Here is an 18,550-nt window from a genome sequence, read left to right on the forward strand (position 1 = left end):
CACAGCCCAGAGTTCTTTATCATCAGGAAAAAAAAAAAAAAAAAAAAAAAAACTTCAAATAAACCCTCTTTCAGCATATCAAAGAGCCTTTAATGGGAAAATTATATTGTAATCTCTAAAAGGTCCAGTTTAGTGACAGAATGAGTTCCTAATTAGTGGGTACTATCATTTTTCCATTTGATAATAATTTAGCTTCTTAGTGAAGCAGAATAACTCTTTAAAATCACTAGGAGACATTTTTAAACCTTACTGCCAAGAGCAGTATAGTTGATGTGCACAAATATTTAGACTCCATTTAACTACACATACTCCAGAGGATCTGAAGTCTGAGTGGTGACTTACAGTAGCCAGAACAAGGTTATTCACTGTTCTGTAATTCTGAAAGTTTCAACAGTGTGACTTACAAGTGATCATTTGGTGAGGTTGTAAGTTATTAAACTTTTGACTCGAATTTTACCCATACTTTATATCCAATTCTTGAAAATAACATGAATGACAATAAAGCTGTGATGAATTAGTAGATTTTACTGAACATCAACCCCAAAGAGTCTATTTGGGACATTATGCTCAGGTTTGAATTTAGTAGTACAAATTGAGGTAGAATAGAGGACATAAAAAAATAGAAAGGACAAAGAGAAAGTAGTTTTTGGGTTGTTTTTTTTTGCCCCCTTTATTACTTTTAATCTCTGAAACAGATTCTGCTCAGCTCTGTATACAGGCAGGTTAATTGATAAAGGAGTTTTTATATTAAAAGATTTATTAGCCTTAAATTTTCCTAGCCTTTTACCACTCTTTTTCAAGACTCAGGACACAAACATTACAGTAACTAAGGCTACTTTCAGGCCCACTTGATTATAAGCTCTCATGTGATTACCTCCAGAATCCTGTAGAACAATGCATAGGAGTCTTTGAACCAACAATACCTTGGGTTCCTGGAAAACCAGTTTTGGAGACCACTTCATGAGGAAATCAATTCCCCTGTTCCCCAAGGAGTACACATTACAGGAATGGAGGCAGTTCCCCTCCTGAAGAAGCACGATCATCTTTTGAGAACAAAATTCTCCCTGAAGCTGTCAAGAATTCTGGAGCTATGAAACCATGAAGAGATAATCACCATTCAGACCTGGCAATTTCAGCCAATCTGTGAAAGCCTGGTGTCATGTTTCTGTGACAAGACACTTTCATTTACTTTAGCTGGACTACTTTTTCTCCCTTACTTTCTAACTGCCCAGTGATTCTGCATTATGCCTCACACTGAACTATTTTGAAATTCCTTCTGTGGCAGTAGTTAGTGAACCTACCAAGACTTTACCAGGGTAATAGCCTGAAGACACCATCTGCATTGGAGGATCTCCTATGAACCCTTCCAGTGGCAATATAATGATTAATTCTTCTTTTTTATTTTAAAGAAATGAAACCAAGTTTTAAAACATTTAAAGAAATGAAACAAAGTTTCAAAACAGGTTAGTAGGACAGTTACAATACTCCATGCCTTGGGTATGTCTTCCTAGAAATTATTTAGAGTACTCAATATAAGAGGATAAATTCTTGCCTCTTCTTAGGAAACAGTGTTTTGGTTAGTCACAATGTCACATCTGCTGTTGCATACAGTTCAGATGCAGCTACTGCAGCTATTTGGATTCTATTTGGAATCATAAACTCGGTAACAGTAGTGAATTGAACAGACAATTTAACAGACAGTTTATTTGAAAAAGTGTGAAAACAAGATGATAGACAGCTACTCTGAAAGAATAAGGAGCATCCAAAAGTGAAAACCCACAAGATTTTTGTTCTCAGTTCCTTTTTACTTAGGATCAATAGTTTCTGCCACTCCCTAAATGGGCACTTGTGTGGAAAGCCCTGTAATTGGCTGCCACCTTATATCTGCAAGCCACACCACCTTAACTCTCTCTAGGAGTTAGTTTGGTAGTTAAGCAGCACCTTGCCTAGCTTGTTTGGCCTATTCAAGGATTATGTTAATCAGCCCATGTGTGGAAAATCTGAAAATTTGATTTAACCTATAACCCTTAGGCTTGCTACTGTTGCAAACTTACCTGCTGATGGCTTAGAACCCAACTCCTTCCTCCCCAATACCCTATATATTTGATGCTCTTTCCTTGAATAAACACGACTAGATTGGACTTCTGACTTGTCTCCAATCTTTTCTTCTCTTGTCCCCTTTCATCCCCACTTTCCCTCTGGGGTCTCTGTGGACTTACCCACAGGCTGGGACAACTTGGAAGTTGTCACCATCTGATTGGCTCTTCGATTGTCTGTGACCCTAACTTTATGTACCTCTCTCTATATTCTTGGTCTGCTTAGTTTGCTTCTGTCCCTTTATGACTGATGTATGTGTGGCAGTTTCATAGAAAACTAATTTAGAGCTAATGACTAAGTAAATGGAGTATTGCATATGTTAAATCATTGTCCTGAGGTGGCTACCTCTTTTTACCTTTTATTTTACTGGGCAAGGTAGGGGCCTGGTTACCTTGGCCTTTCATGTTCCTGGCTACATCCTTGTTTTGCCTGTCAACTCTTCTTGCTAAATTCTTAGGTTATTTTTGTTACTTGGTACCTTCCTGGATCTCTCTCTCTCTCTCTCTCTCTCTCTCTCTCTCTCTCTCTCTCTCTTTCTCTTGTCTAACTGCTTCAACTGTAGAGTCTATTTGTAGAGGTAAATGTTGCCTTTAGTAAAACTCCCTATTAAGTTCTTTAATAAAGAATAATGGGGTATGATTTTATCCTTTTCCCTTCCTATGCCCCCATCACTAAAATAGTATAAAGACATACTGATTTTCAACTCCCTTATTAGAAAAAGGAAATAAATTTTGGTGTATTTTTATACTATCTAATGTTGTTTCTTTTTCTTCAGTGCTAGTACATAATATGATTTCTTTAGTTATAATTTTCTTATGTCTCATAAAACATTTAATACAAACAACCAAAAGGTAATTTTGAGTGATAACATTTAGCTTAACATTTGGAAGGCAAAATAGTGGCATATTTGTTGCTTGGCAAATGTATGATTACTGGTATTTATATAACTGGAAAAGGTAACTTCTCTAAAAGTTAAGAAAAGAAATGAGGAAACAGACTACTATATGTATAGAAGGACAATAGCTTATTTTATAGTTGAGGGGTAAAAATAGTAAAACCAAATCAGTTAGTAAACCCAAATAAGTGGATTTTTAAAATTAATTTTTCTGACATGTTCTGGGTATTAGTTAAATGACATTTGTGTCCTTTATCTAATTTCCACCTTATCTCTTAATTTCCTCATATCTCTCAAATAGCAACTATATGTTAGTGAAAATGATTGATTTTAACAGTAATTCCTATAGGCTAACTAACCCACATTCAATCTATTGGCTATCTACTTTCTTATCAATATCATTAGATGCTACATAAAACAAAGAATTATTGAAAATTCCACCACTTCTAACAAACATAACTTAGTTGAAAATCACAAAAATTAATGCACCATCATGGGTACAAAGTGTGTTCTAGAAAAAACAAAACTACTTTTCAAAAATATGCAAATATACATGTAGTGTGTTACTATGGGAAGACCAAGGTGGTCTAGGCTCTTGAGTATGGCAAGGAAAGAATTGCCGGTACACATTCATTAGCAAGCAGCAAGCAGCTGCATTTATCAAAGGTCATGGGAAGTTGTGATCAGTGAAAGACTGCATCAAGAAAAGATAAGGCATTACCAGAAAATGTTGTTGGAGTGACAGAAAATTAAAATCATTTTTACTTTCATAGCACATGGAGACAACAATAGCAACAGTGCCTGGATAAATAAAGGTTTCAGAATTTAAGACATGCACCTCAGGCCAGGTGCCTCTGAATCTCCAGGTGTGATAGACAGGAATGATTGACAGGGTGCTAAGTTATCAAAGGGAACTCTCACCACACATGCTTATCCCACATTCACTCTGATCTCACTTAATATATGATATCTTGTATGTACTTAGGAACTCTTACTGAGGAGTAAGTAGGGAGAAGGTGACTGAATGTCAGAGATTCTACCTCCAATGCTCTTGCCTATATCCTCAGAGATACCTTGGTTATTTGTTATTTTATTTAGAACAATAGAAACAGGAATGACCTGTTGATCATTTTGATATTGTAGATAGGACATGGAAAAGCACGCACGATCTATTAGTTTCAAGATCTTGGAACATATGAGTAGAACAGCTTTCAAATTCCTGCATGTGGACTTCTTACAAGAACTTGATTGAGCAGGTTTTCAATAGGGTGGCCTAAGCCTGACCTTAGACTAAAGTGAATTGTTTCCCTGAGACACAGTATACTTGCATGTTCCAGAATTCACTCATTTTGAATACATACACCTTTGATAAAGTTTGAGTGGGGAAAACTTTTACTGAATGGTATGCCCTGAGATCTCACACGCATATGCTTTAGGTCAGAGGTTTAGAAATTTCTTGGGTCTTTGTTATTTCCATTTCTGCCTCTTTTAGACCATGTAAGGGGTCTTGGCTCTAGGCTGCTGCCCAGTTCACGTAGATGGAGAGGAAATGGCCCAGTGGCTCCAGAGAAGCTATCTGTACTAATGAGACAAATCATATTGCAATAGTTGATTAATCTAGGGGTAAAATACAAACATATTCTTATAAGTTGTCTTATTCACTAAAGAGATTGATAGAGTGAATATTCTGCTGCACAATACTTATTACAGTTGGATGTGTGGTAAAAACATCCTTTACAACATCTTTGTGCAAATAACATTGAGTTACATAAAAAAGTGGCAGGAAATCATTATGAAAAAGGTACTGAAGTGTATTAAAATGAAAAATAACAAGAGATAGTTATTTTCAATGCATATATTTGATTTCATTTACTTTTTTTATAATTTTTATTCTAAAGATAATAAAACCAAGTAAAATAAAACAGAATAAGGCCAATCAAAACAAAACAGTGTGACAGAGGACTTCAAAACAAAATAATAAGAAATCAATAATGGTTACCATAATGCCTCTTGTATTCTTTAAAATAGTTGCTACACATTCAAACACAGTAAAATCATACAAAACAGAACAGAATAAAACCAATGAAAATGAAACAATGAGTGTAATACAGAACTTCAAACAAGCTAATAGTGAAAACAAAGTGGCTACCATAATGTGTCTTGTTATCTTTGTAATAGCTGCCGGTGCCATCAGTTACAATAAAATCAAACAAGACAAAAACTCAACCAATCAAAGCAATGGAGATGATATGATACTTCAAAGCAAGATAATACAGAATTAACAATGGCCACCATCTTCAGAAGTAGACCCCCATAGATGCTACTTTGCATATTATCCTTTAAACAGATGATCAGACTGCAGGCTTGAGGCCTGCTAAATCAATGAAACACTAAAAGCTACAAGCATTAAATTGCATTTTACCACAGTAGCTGTCCTCTTGGACTGTTTCTTGAGATCAGCTGGTCACTTTGGGGTGGGGGTTAAGTTGGATGGTACTAGTTCTTCTTGTCTCTCACCCTGCATTCCAGAAGGGGCTGACATCTGGTTCTTATCCCAGTGGGCCAAACATGGTGTCAACTTGCAGAAAGAGCGTGGTTTCTTGTTGGCTTCTTGTTTTCCTCCTTCCACAGACCATGAATGGTACCTACTCATAGGAAAAAACTGGTGTCTGCTTCTTCTCCTGGGGGCCCACACACAGTGCCAAATTGCAGCAATACATATGTTTAAAAAAAGGACTCAGATCATAAGTGAATTAAGAAACTTTTCTCAATTGATAAGTAAAGGACACAAAAGGTAAGAATAAATAAACTATTTGAAAGGAAACTTTATCAAAACAATGGTGAAATGACAAACATATGAAAATGTATAAATATCAGAAAAATGCACAATAAAGTGACAAGAAGGTAATAGAGTTTGTGGGTGATACTACAATTTAAGGTTGAAAGTAACAAGCATGATACAATCTTGATTAGAATTATGTAAACTGATTCTAAGAATGCCAAATGCTATATATTACTTATTTGATTGGAAAACTTGGCATCATCTATAAAGATAAATAACTATTTCTCAAGACAGCAATTTTCAGGGCATAGTAGTCATGCCTGTAATCCCATGACTTGGGAGGCTGAGGCAGGATGATCTTTGGAATTTCAAGACAAACCTGGGTTACAAAGTGATCTCAAGGCCAGTCTCAACTTTATAGTGAGACCCTGTTTCAAAACAAAACAAACAGACAAACAAAAAAGAAAAAAAAAAAAAAAGAAGAAACAACAATTTACTTTTAAGTATCAACTCAACATGCTAGCTTAAAACAGGAAACACCCAAATGTCTCTCAGTGTTCAAATTAAGACCTATAATATACCACATGCACAAATGACTGTTACATGTAACAGTATGAATGACTCACAAATAGTGAAAGCTATACAGATGCGATTGAGAAAAGAAGGACTTACAATATACTTGAAATATTTGTCTTTTTTTGCAATGTTCAAATAAGCAAAGGAAAATTCATAGTGGTGGGGTGTGGCTATCTGTTAGTGAATGGAGTGGTGAAGAATGGCAGCTAGAGGGCTTGCATATGCTACTGTAACAATCTTTTTAAATCTGGTCAGTGATTACATGTATGTAATGGAAAATTCATTATGCTATACAGTTATTTGTAATGTTTTTTATATTGGATGTAAATAAAAAAGAGCAAATATAAGAGACTGTCATTTAGGTCTCTGTGTGGTCAGTTAAATTTTAAACATAATTAAAATGACATGATATGTTTTGTTTTAACTGATAAAGTACTCACATTTGGAGATCATGGGAATAAATGAGATATCTTAGTCTTTTTGTAGATTTAAAAGTTACAAACTACATCAGAATAGCCATATTATTTTACAAAATTGAATCAGACCAGGCATGGTGGAGCATGCCTATAACCTCTAGGTAGGTCTAGGTAGGATGACTCCTGTAAATTTGAGGCCAGCCTGGATTATATAGAAAGACACTGTCTTTAAAAAATGAATCATATGAAATTCAGAAATTTAACTTCAACTGTGTCACCAAAATAATGTCTTATAATGTGCCCATTAAAAATATATGTAATAGCTATCATAAAAATAAATCTCTAAGGGAACAAAATGACCATTCATAGGAGAGAGACTAATCATAACACTTTGCAATTTGTAAGTTCATTTATACTTTGGGAATGCAAACAGATATTGTATTGCAGACAGAATTATTTTTTAAGTTTTTCCTTATTTTCCTTTATTAACAGTGAAATTGCATTATTTAAAGAGCAATGTACTCAGTCTTATACCAATAATGTAATCATTCATTATGGGAAAAATAAAAGTTTTAGAATTATTTTATATGCTAATCTCAATTGATCATTTATTGTCTCTTCAGAATCCCAAAATATTAGATAGTGTTAGTTTTCCATATTGACTTCTGCCTGGTTTCTAAACAGAACAGTTGTTTGCCATTTACCCTTTTAAATGAACAGGGTTTTATGTATTTGTCATGTATTAAAAAAAAAGTAGCTGGTGTTTATCTTTTACCAACCTTTACATTATCTTCATTTCATTATGGAAAGTAAAAAAGTATCAGTCTCTTGAGCATTTTTAATTTTTATTTTGTATTAATAGATGTTTGCAATACATGAGATTGTTTTCTTTGTGATGAGTTGGTATACATACATAACAGCTTAATAGTTTTTTCATCTTCCTCCCTCCATCTTTTGTTCTCCTTTCAATTTGCAATACATTTATCTTTCTCTTTGTTAATGAACTTTTACTTTTGTTCTTTATTTATATTTTTTCTAAAAATCATTATAGAATAGTTTAGTGATTTTTTTTTGTGGCCTTAGTTTATGTATTTAATTTGAAAATCAAATGTCTACAGAGTAGTTTATGATATATTGGTATGATTAAACTTTTTGCTAATAGCACACAAATAACCACCCAGAAGCACAGGCTTTATGGTGGCAAATCACTGCGTTTATTTGTCTGGATTCAGTTAGGGTGAGATCATGGGTGAGTTCAGTGGTTTTTCAGAGGGTAAACTGAGTTAATACACAATTTGGAAAGAAGTTTTACTCCAAGGAATCTGGTTGGAACACTTGGAGTCGAAGATTCAAGGACAGTCAGTGCAGCTGAACAGATAATGCTGCACCTTCTGACTTGTTGGAGGAAGATTGTTTGCCAGTCCTAACATTTTCTTTATGGCCATCTGTTCAGTTTGATGAAGGCAGCATGGCCCTTTTAGTGGTTTATTTTGAGAATACTCTGTTTGCTGAGGTCTTCCCTAGGTCAGGCATGACAAATCATAAGTCTCAGGACATTTGAGAGCAATGATGGGAGAGTTCAAGATAATGCTTGAGGCTGTGCATGGTGGCATTTTCAAGGCAGAGGCAGGAGGATTTTCAGAAATTCAAGGCCAGCCTGGACAATAGAGTTTATTCAAATCAGAGGAGGTGTCTGATGTTTTTAGTTCTTTATGTATTCTAGATATTACTCTTTTGAGGAATAACCAGTAAAATTGTTTCTCTATTCATGGGTTTCTCTTCACTCTTTTGGTGGATTATTTTGCTGTGTAAATGATTTTTTATAAGGTGAGTCCCCAGTTGTGAATACCTTGTAATATTTCCTTTGTGATCAGTTTTGTTCATAGCATTGTTATCTGTACTTACGTCTTCAAGACTTTTATCTGTTTTATCTCTCATCATGTTTGTTTTAATATTTAGATCTCTGATTCATTTCAGTTTTACTTTAGTGCATGGTGAGAGCCATGGGTCTAGTTTTAATCTTCGGTGTGGGGAAATCCAGTTTTACCAGCACCATTGATTAAAGAGGCTATCTTTCTGCCAGTGAAAGTGTTTGGCCCCTTCAACAAAGACAAAGTAGCTGAGTGTGCTGGGCTTTACTTCTGCATCTTCTGCTCCATTGCATTTACACTCAGATCTGTTCTCTCCCCAGTAGTATGCTGTTTCTTGTCATGGTAGCTATGTAATATTATTATAGACATCTAAATTATGTTGAGGGCCAGGGATTTAGCTCAGTGGCTCAAGTGCCTGCCGGGTAAGTACAAGGTCGGAGTTCAATCCCTGGTTCAAAAAAACCAAACCAAATCAAACCAAAAAACAACCCACTAAATTATGTTGAAATATTATAGGCAGTGAGACCAAGCTTGGTCATTAAGACAATCAATGCAAAATATGGGAACACATTAGAGCTTTGGTGCATCTGAAGAAGGTTACAACAAATATAACACTTCCCCAAGTGATACATGAGAGCATAAAATTATTGTTTCCACACTTTTGTGATATCATTATTTTATTAGAGATGGATCATCTTTTGCCACTCATTAAATCTAAGACTAAAACTAAGACTAAGACAAAAGCTACTAAGCCTAAAACTAAAGACAAGACAAATTCTACCATAGATTATTGACCAAGGTTAATGATGTTATCTATATGCTTTTGCTACTATTGAATCAATATTGCTTAAGTGGCTGTATTTGAAATCTTATTCATTAACTATAATCTAACCCTTGTTGTATCCTTCTCATGATTTTGTTCTAAAAGACTTTCTCAGACAAGTGGTTTCATTGGCAACTCAATTTCAGATTCCCTCTTGTCTTCCAGGAGCTAACTTTCATGAAATTCCCCACTCTTAACCTCAGTTATTTCTTAGAATTCGTTGCTCAAATCAAGGAACATGAACTTGGAGTATCTGACATCTAGCTCTTTGAAGGTTTCATTTCCTCCCATATCAATAAGATTTCAAATGGGAGATTGTGATGCCCCTGTCTTGCCTTTGTTGCCCAGAATTGCTTTTACCATTGTAAGTCTCTTCTTATTCTAATGAATTTTAGCATTGTTTTCTTTAGTTCTGTGAGATATATCAGTATATTTTATTAATTTATTAATTTATTTGTTAATATTAAGAAGAAAAGGTAAAACAAATTTTCACAACAAAATAATGAAAAAGTAACAATTGTTGATAAATTACACAACATTATCTTTAGCCACTCAAGTACAAAATATGGGCATAAAAATCACTTCAATCAATATTAGCACAACCTTTCCTATTCAGTGAACTAAGTGACACTAATGGTATAACTAACTTGCATTTTTTTTTCTTTTCCCTTATCAGTATCTTAATGGCAATTGCATTAAATTTGTATATCGGTTACAGAAATAAGGCCATTTTTCACTATATTGCTTTGCCTATCCAAGAACAGGAGATTTCTTTTCATTTTCTGATATCTTCTTTGGTTTCTCTTTTCAGACTATTGTAGGGTTCAGTGTATATATTTTACTTCCTTTGTTATGTCGATTTTTCAGTATTTCATTTTCTTGATGTTGATAGGGAGGAAACCAATGTAACTCCCATCCTGCTTAATGTTTGATATGCTGAATTCTGTCTCCTGAAGCTGAAGAGTGAATTTTAAGAAATGATGGAGGTTAAAAGTAGGAAAATTTATTCAGAGAGATAGTTTCTGAAATACAGGAGATCACCCAAAAGTGAATTTTCAGAGTATCTGCTCTTTTTAGTTTTATAGATCACAATCATGTGGTAGACACAACATGGATCAAATTTAATCAATTATAAAGATTACAAGTATAGCCACTTAAGTAATATTGATCCAGTACTAGCATATTGAAAATATGGATAAAATAATTAACTTGGTTGATAATCTATAGTTTTAGTCATTTTGTTTTGTTTTGTTTTGGTCTCATATTGAGAGGGTTTCACTATGCAGTTGAGACTGCATGTGAACTCACTCTGTAGCCCAGGCAGCTCTCAAACTCACAGCGTTCCTCCTTCCTCAGCCTGCCAATTTCTGGAATGACAGACATTTGTTACTATGACCAGCCTATAGTTTTAAGAGTTGTCTCTAGCCTTAGTCTTAATCATTTTAGTGGGTGGGGAGAGGATGGCTCACCCCTAGTGAGACAATTGTTTATTTATATGGGAAATCTCTAAAAGATAGCACCAATAATCTGAAGCTTTTATTTATCCTTAACAAAGTATCTACGTCTGGCCAGTTTGACTTTAATCTTCTTAGATGTGTCTGTAACCTCAGGGTTTTTCTGCAGCACTGATTCCTTTCAGGGCCCAGCCCTGCCTAACTGCTTATTTAGACCTAATTTAGCTGTTTATAATATTACCCCCTCTGAGGAGGTACTTATAACAGCCATGAGGGAAATGAGAGCAGGACAATGACCACTCTGGCTACTTCCAGCTGAAGGTAACTGTTGTTGGAGACATCCTCCAGAGGGTCTACCTGAAGACTCTTGATAGGCATCAGGCATTCTTGTGTTGGGTAGGTGGACTGGTTGATCGATTGTGTCAATTTGAGACACTCAATTTAAATAATTCAGTTTAGCAATGGCTACACACAAGGCTGTAGAGAGGAAGGATGAAGTCTCACTCCTGGGAGGAGCTCCAACCTTCATCTTCAGCTTGGACATCATCTGCTGAAGTCCAGTGCTCTTCAGCTTTTGTCTTGGATCCTTCAGACACAGACTCTGGCACAGACTCTTCAGGCTTCCATCACAGGTGCATTGGCCTGCTAGTACAGACTTACATGGAACACTACAGCAAACCCAAGACTCTGCACTAAATTCTTTGTTTTCTGGCTTGCAGACCCCTTCTGCATGCTTCCTCATCCAGCTCACTGGCTTGCCATCATAAGCCAATCTTGTAATTTCTTATACATTTGTATGTCTTATTATATGTTTTCTCTAGAAAACCCCCTGACTAATATAGTAGGCCTATACCCATGTCTGAGGCAGACAAGGCCAAAAAAGAGGTAATTATGCATTGAAAAAATAATAAAATTAGTAAGCCCATTATTAATATAACCAGCAAATCTTCCCACCAGGAAATAATAGTAATAGCCTTACACAAGGAAGGTAAAGAAAGAGTCCAGGGAGCTTTAGGATGTGATATGGCATTAAGTGCTGTCTAGTATTTTGAATAGCTATTCAGATTTTACTAGAAAGATCACAGATGTACATATGATATTTAGCTTTTAAAATTGCACAAATACTCTTTATGTTGCAGTTAGATTATCTAATGTCATCCAATAATTGAGAAAAGCTTGTCTCGTTAATTTTACTTTTTCATATAGGAGAGAGATACTGGTTGATATATTGTTTTATGGCCCATCGAGTATAACTATCCAAGGCCTGTGTGTTGAATAACATTCTCTAGTGTGGAAGAAAGAACAAAGATGGGATCATAGATGGGATAAATTGACTGAAAAATTTGACCCTCTTCCTTCGTAACCATACAAGTCCTAGAGTGCATCTCTATCTAGGGAATAGCCAGGGCCACAAATTTGTTCCACAAGACCAATGAGTGCTATTAGGGACTTCCTATCTAACTTTAGAGTGATTAAACCAGCCTGTTGTAAACCAGTCTTTGACCTATAAAATTATGGTGTCTGTACACTGCTTAGGGAGTATCCATCCCAAGTATTTAGCAGTTAAGTCAATGAGAATAGGAGTGCCTTCTCTCTTTCCAACATAAGGAGGTCTTTCTAGCAAGGTGTCTTATAGTGGGATTTAACCTTGTATAATTTTCCTGTCTCTGAAAGTAGCCAATCTGATATCAATGATGGGTTCTCATGATAGAACTCTTACTTAGTAGGGGTTTTATTAGAGACTATAGAGAGATGGTAATGGCATTCTTAAAAAAATATTTTTATGTCTATGATCATTAAGGGGTTGAATTTATAGGTCACTTAGTTATATTGTAATGGTGGGCTAAAACATGAAACACTGCTTTTAGGTGTCTCACCAATACAGTCTTCTAGTTTATTCTAACCATTTCCTTGGAGTGGGGATATTTACCAAGGAAGCTTTGATGTACTCAACAATGGAAGCAAACCACATACCCAGCAGGATGAGGTGTTTGTTGCAGTAGCTCTGTTCCCACACTAGAAAGGAATTTTACTCTCTTTTAAGTGATACAAAAGTAGTTAGTAAAATTGGCTACCCAGAACATTTTAGACTTTAGAAATATTTTACTTTCCTTTTCAACAAGAACTCTAAGCCTTCTGTAGTTTCACAGGTATGTTGAGATGGTTGCTCACTCTCAAGGACAGTTTCTGGTTTCCAGTCTTGAGTCATGAATATCTGGGAGTCCACACCTGCCATTTTGACAGCTGGTGGAGTTGAAAGGACCACAGTGCATGATCCTTCTCATGTTGGCCCTAGGGAAGATGATGAAGGAAGAAATTTTACCAGCAGTAAATCTTCAGAGTGAAATAAGGAATTTTTCCTTTTTTTTTTTTTTTTTTTTTTTAACTTTGTGGAGCTTCTGTTAGCTGTTGGAGAGTCTGTTGGAATTTAGCTAATGAGTTGACATCTTTTAGCAAGGCATCTGTTTCTCTATTGAAAGAAATCATCAATGAGAAAAGACATGTCTATGAATCGTTTCACAAAATTTCTCCATGCACAGAAATGGTGAGAGAGAATGCCCAGTGCTCCTTTAAAAGAAGGCCCATTATCAGTCTGAAAACTCTTAGGGAGTCCAAACTAAGTGGTGATGTCTAAGACCAAAGCCCTAACCACCTCTTTTTGTTCTACAAGGAAAAACCTCATCCCAGTAAGTGAAAGTATCTACCCAGACCTATGAATATTGGAGCCTCTTACTCTTTGGCGTAAGAGTAAATTCAAGCTGTCTATCTTCTCTTCAGTGTTTACCATATCACTGCACACCCTGAGGGGCTATTATTCAATTAAGAGGATTTTTCTTTTGGCAAAAGTCACATGTACTAACAAATTCACCCTGTGAATAATTATGGTCCCATCTGATGGTTCTTATCTCTCTCCAAAGGAAGGATTTGACGTACTAATTTGATGTAGTAAACTTACTAATTTTCCTTTAACCTAGAACAAGGAAGTAAAGTTTACTATCATCTTATTGTAACCACCCTGATGGAAGAAGCTGACATCTATGGGAAAATGGTTGTTTGATTCTCCAAACTGAATGTGCCTGGGTCACTTTCGAATAATGCTTACTCCGTCTGATGTCACCTAGAAGTCCATTCTTTCCACCGGGCCTTGTTGCAATTTCCCATTCTTACTGGTTGTACCCACTAGGTGGGGAAATCATGTGTGTTCTCCTGTACAGGCAAAATTCTACTATCTCATCTGACCCAGAGATAGAGTACATGTTTCTCATTTAACATGACCTCCCTGCCTCTGGCATTAAAAAACACTCATTTTCTATGGGCTCAACTTGAATGTTATTAGTTTTTGGAAAGGAGAAAAGGTTGAGACAGATTGGGGCTGAAAGTATTTTCAGAATATCTCTTTCTCCCTGATATTTAGAAGAAATATGCCTCCAACAAAGGGAAAGTACAAAGTGATAGAAAAGAACAGAAATGAGATCAGAGAGGAGTATTTTCACGGTCATGGTGCATTACTGAAACGATTTTAACATTAGTCAACACTATCAGACATGGAAAAGAAGGGGGAATCTGAAGAGCTAATATTGCCTCGTCACTAGTGGACAATCAGACCAGAAAGGAACCTAAGCAAGAACAGGCTCCACATCCCTCTGTACTGTGCAGGGGGTAATCAGGCCAGTCTGGATCAGTTCAACTTGTCCTCCAAGGTTTAAGAATAGCTTGCTGGCTGATTTCCCCTTAACAGGCAGTTGGAGTCCCACAATTTATTAATAGGTATATATGTATTAATGGGACATAAACTAGATGCTTAAAAAAAGACCTATTTTACATCATCTCACAATTTAACATTTTGGTAGTACCAAAGTTGACTAGAGGATGTTTTAACATTACTTTTCTCTTACACTTGTATAAGATAAGAAAAGAGCCATGACAGTCAAGTCAAACTGATCAAGCGAGGATCAGAAGTAAATTCAGCAACTAGTAGGTCTATATGCAAAACAGGAACATAACACAGTGTCTGCAAAATAAAAACATCTAGTCAAAGAAACATGATAATCTTTCCATTTCTCAACTTAAATTTTCCCTCATTTGACAAAAATCAAGGTATAAAATGACAAGCACACACTTGTCATTATATATATATATATATATATATATATATATATGTTATCAAAGAGTAGAAAAATTGGGTTGTACATGGTGACACACACCTGTAATCCCAGCACTCAGGAGGCTAAACAGGAGGATCACTGTGGGTTAAAGGACAATTTGGGTTGCAAAGTGAGATCAAGGCCAAGAAAGACTAGGAAATTTTATTGGGAGAGATAGCTCCTGAAAGACAGGAGGGGACTTGAAAGTATGTTTTCACAGAATCTACTTTTTTGAGAGTTATAGAAAAACTGTATGTGATATGGGTCAAATTATAAACAATGAGACTACAAATATACCCTCTTACCTAATGTATCTCCAACAGTGTCAGGAACATATGAATAACACTAATCTTGGTTGATAATCTATAGTTTTAGTTTTGCCTTTAGTCTTAGTCTTACTTGTGTTAGTGGGTGAGTTAAGATGGCCACCCTTAATGAGACAGTGGTTTATGTGTAAGGGAAATTTCAAAAGGGTGGCATTAAAATCTCAAACTTTTATTTATCCCTTAGGCAAGTATGTAAATCTGGCCACTGTGATTTTAGCCTTGCTTAGATGAGCCTCTCGGTATAGTTTTGATGTGTTCTCATTGTTTGCATTGATTCCCTGGAAGGCCCAGCCCTGTCTGACTACCTAGACTATTTCTGTCTAATTTAGCTCTCTATAGCAATGCTATTATGAAAGATGTGGCTTCCCTAATCTCTTCCTCTGAGTTTGTTACATACAGGAACGCTCTTGATCTTGGAATGTTGCCTTTGTATCCTGCTGTAGGTTCATGTAGGGACTGCACACCACTGCTCTACTGCAAAAGGCAGGTCTCAGCCTTCCTAAAGCCAATTTCAAAAAAAGAAATAAAGAGGCTGAGTTTAAAGTGGAGCAAGATGACTTACTTGAAGATGAGAAAGGAGGAAAAGAGAGGTGTCAGATAGCTCCTCTGGATGAGTAGCAAGTACATAATAGTAAACAGTTTATGGCTTCTGGTCACCAGCTTTTTTTTAACATTTATTTCCCTACGTGGTGCCCTAAAATCTGATTATCTCCCTGACACCATGGCTTGTGTTTCATCCTAATCTTTCCAGAAGAAATACAGCCTTGGAGTCCATATGAATTCCTTGGATTTTACATGGAAGGTTTGATGACCTAACCCTGCCCTTTAGTGGAGGCTAAGATTATGGATGGAGATCTTAGGGACAGATAGTTTAGGTTTAAGAATTAATTTAAGGGGAAGTTTACCATTCTTACATTGATCTCACTACCTTGGACCTTCCTAGTCCTGAGTTTCTTCTTTTCTTTGCCTTTGTGTTGGTAATTGCTGGAGTCCAGCTGTCTGTGTGGAGGTGACTGCAGAGATTAAAGCTAATTACTAATGGTTTAATAAAAGTCAATGAGGTCTTCATCACATATATATTTATATTTACCTATGGGGCACCTTGTCCTTGTACTGCTATGCTACCAAATTTGATTCATCAATCTAGAAGTCTTTTGGTGGACTTTTGGGGGTCTTCTATGCAGAGTATCATGTCAAGAGCCAATAATGATAATTTATCTTCCCTTTCATTTCTTTATTTTTTTTATTTCTTTCTCTCAAATAAGTTCTCTTGATAGTATATTCAGAACTTTATTAAGCAGGATTGGTGATAATAGGCATTATTGTCTTGTTCTGAATTTTACAGTGAAAACTTGTACTTTTCAACCATTTAATATCAGATTGGTTGTTGGTTTGACATAGACGGCCTTTACTGGATTGAGATATAGACCTTTTGTGCTAATTTTCTTTATGTTTTTGTTTTTTTTTAATCATGAATGAGGGCTGGACTTTGTCAAATGCTTTTTCTGCAACTATTGAGATCATGTGATTTTTATCTTTGGTTCTGTCAATGTGGTGTATTACATTTATTGATTTGCATATATTGGAACATCATTTCATTACTTAAATGAATCCAAGTTGGTCAAAGTGCATACTCTTCTTAAGGACATGCTGCATTGTGTTTGTCAGTAGATTACTGAGGAATTTTCCATGTACATTTATTAAGGAGATTGGCCCATAGTTTTATTTTTTGACTAGGTGCTTTTCTGATTTTGTATCAGGGCTGTGCTTACTTCCAAGAATAAGTTTGAGAGTGTTGCTTCCCCTCTGTGTTTTTTATTGATAAAGGAAAGAAGCAAGAATGAAATTCAATAAGAAGACACTTCTGTAGAAATTCATATGAGGGTAGGGGAAGGTCAGATGGTGTTACACAACTGACCTAAGTGATTCTATTCTAATCTAAGTGATAAACAGGAGTATGGAAGGAGTGGGCAAGAGTATTCAACCTCAAGGACACATACTTTTATCCTACTTGAACTTGTAGCACGGTAGGCTGTCATCTCTAACCATGCATTCTAGGAGGTTTTGGTCCTTTGGCTTCAAAGCTCCTTATTTCTGCATATCCATATCATCCATATACAACCTATCCTCCCTACTTAGTGCAAAAAACTTTAGACAACACAAACACAAGTACTCAATGAAACCAAAAACAGAATGTAGTACAATTTCCTAGCCATGCACCAGCATTCATGTTCCCAGGGCAAAGCAGCTAAACAGGGAAAGAGAAGATTTCCCATTCATAGAGAAGTTTTTAAAATGATGATGATGAGGAGGAGGAGGATGAGGATGAGGATGATAGATATACTTCTTTCATGTACAGTAGGAATTTTATATGTAAAATATTCTTTATCTATAATTGTTGGCATCCTCCCACAGAGAGAGAAGACATCAAAGGATATGGGCAGAAGGAAGCAAACTTCATTTAGTGAAAAAAAAATCAGAAAACTATTTGATGATAGTCTTAATCCTGGGAGCCAGAAAAGAGAAAGAATGCTTTCTTTGGGTCTCTGTGGGCTAAGATGAAATGCATAACAATCAGAATATGGTACAGTAGCATTTAGGATATGATAAGAAAGAAAATCTTATGAAGAAAAGGCACAGAAAAATCTGCCACACATTCGCTGCATATTAATCAAGAGAATGGAATCCTAGGAACTTTTCACTGGGGCACACCTGGAACTCAAAACCCAGGAGCAACTGAGTCGGTTCCCAAGCCTTTAGATAGGTAATCATCTCTGCAGGAGAAAATTACAGGGAAACTGAAAACAGATCGTGACAACACTGAAGAAGCCTAGTGGAGGACCTGGGTTTTTGCTATAACAATTTTTCAAAGTCTTTATTTGCCTTTCTATGATTATTTTGGCTTTGCAGTTATTGCGCATGCACTAATTTGTTTTGTGTGGCTATTATAGTTATTCCTCATTGCTGTGCTGTTATTGTTGTTGTCTTCTCTATTTTCTTTCTCTTCTCCCTTTTCATTATTTTACTCTTCAAGATTCAAATGTTTATTATTTGTATTGCTCTCTCTTTTCTGTTTTTGCAGTCTCTCAGTCCCATAGATTTAGAAAAATCCACCAATGAAAATATTAATAGGCACCAGCAATTTTAAACTCTCGCCAAATGTCT

The sequence above is a fragment of the Cavia porcellus genome, unplaced genomic scaffold (assembly GCF_034190915.1).
Source record: "Cavia porcellus strain 051 isolate PalLab524CR breed Dunkin Hartley unplaced genomic scaffold, mCavPor4.1 scaffold_1, whole genome shotgun sequence".
In the NCBI taxonomy this organism is placed as follows: Eukaryota; Metazoa; Chordata; class Mammalia; order Rodentia; family Caviidae; genus Cavia; species Cavia porcellus.